This window comes from Callorhinus ursinus, unplaced genomic scaffold (genome assembly GCF_003265705.2).
Source record: "Callorhinus ursinus isolate GAN/ISIS: 27379988/994484 unplaced genomic scaffold, GSC_fseal_2.0 scaffold72, whole genome shotgun sequence".
Taxonomy (NCBI): Eukaryota; Metazoa; Chordata; class Mammalia; order Carnivora; family Otariidae; genus Callorhinus; species Callorhinus ursinus.
In genome coordinates, this window is record NW_027397134.1 from 5,931,491 (window position 1) to 5,933,102 (window position 1,612).

A 1,612-nucleotide genomic window follows, 5' to 3' on the forward strand; every position below is an offset into this window, starting at 1 on the left:
TATTCTGCCTATGTGTGTGGTTTTCATCCTCTCCCCCGCCTCCCCGGAGCTCTCCAACAGGTTACCATTTTTAATCCTGCTTTTAGTATCTCAAACACTGAAGCATTTTTGGCAAATAGTTTTCTTGCTCTCTGATTCCATTACACATTTTGCAGAGTACACATTAGACTCATGAATTTTCAGTTGTTTTCTGTGAACCCAGTCCACATAGTCTCTCTGATCCACTTTTCCTGATAACTGGTACTGGTATGGGAGTTGAGCAAACAAAAATGCTTGGTCTTCCTCAGTATAGCACCTGACTAGTGAAAGGTCAAGCCTGTGTTTAACTTGGGAGGGTGTAGCTTGACCACCCTAGCAGAATGTCGGTTGATATTTAATACTCAAGGTAGATACTGAGCTTATACATGTCCTCATTTTCTTCATATTCTTTTGTATCAGATACAATAAAATGGATCCCTGAAATAATCTTTAAAGCCTCCATCTATGTTTAAAAAAGGAAAAGGTCGGACACCGTAAGTTCTCTCCCATCTGCTTTCACCCAAGGCTTCTCTTGACGCTTAGCATTCCCAGCTAGACCTCATCCTCTGATGATACAGACTCGAGCCCCTCGCAGTTTTTATCCCCTGCAGCTTGGTGCCCAGGAACCAAACGTGCTTGTTAGTGGATTGGTTCAGTTACACAAAGGTCTTAAAATACCTTAATCTTTACTAAAGCTTCACGCTAGACTGGTGAGAATGGCAGTGGTCTCTGTCCTTGAACTTTTCTGTTGTGGTGGAGCACAGACCTTTTAAGCTTAGAAATTTAACCTGTTTTCTCATTCTGAAGTAGAGGTATGACCCATGTGCTGCTAAAATACTCGTTAGAAGGCCTGTTTGAGGGGCGCCTGGGTGGTTCAGTCGTTAAGCGTCTGCCTTTGGCTCAGGTCGTGATCCCAGAGTCCTGGGATCGGGGCCCCGCATCGGGCTCCCTGCTCTGCAGGAAGCCTGCTTCCTCTCCCGCTCCCCCTGCATGTGTTCCCTCTCTGGCTGGCTCGCTCTCTCTCTCTCTCTGTCAAATAAATAAAAATAAAGAAAGCCTGTTTCAGGTTGACCTCATTGCTAGCTAAAAGTGGTTATTAAGTTTCTCTTCAGTTAGTAGGTCAGGTATTTTAAAGCTACCAGCTTTATGTAGCCAAGATACTTGCCTGAGATAAACATGTAGACATTAAAACTTAACTAAATTTGAAATGCTCTTCACAGGAGGAGCTTTAAGAAAAACACTCATGTTTTCATTTCATAGCTATCTAATGAAAGGTTTTGTCCCCACCTTGTGAATGAGGAAAGCTGAGGTGCAGAGCTTGTGGACCTCTGGAATTCACAGAGCTGGTTAAGCCGCAGAAGATGGCCTAAGACTCCTAATCCAGAGTTCTAAATGCCCTGGGTTCTGCCGGTGCCATGCTCCAGGCGGGCAGCCTTGACAAACCACACAACTTTTCGAGACTTATGTCTCATTTCTATTAAGTGTAGGATTTGTAATATGTTTTCATTCAACTCAAAGTACTGTGTGTAAGGCATCTTCTTTGGTCTGGGAATGGGGTTGTGGGGGGAGTAAGGACACATAATTAATACTTCAG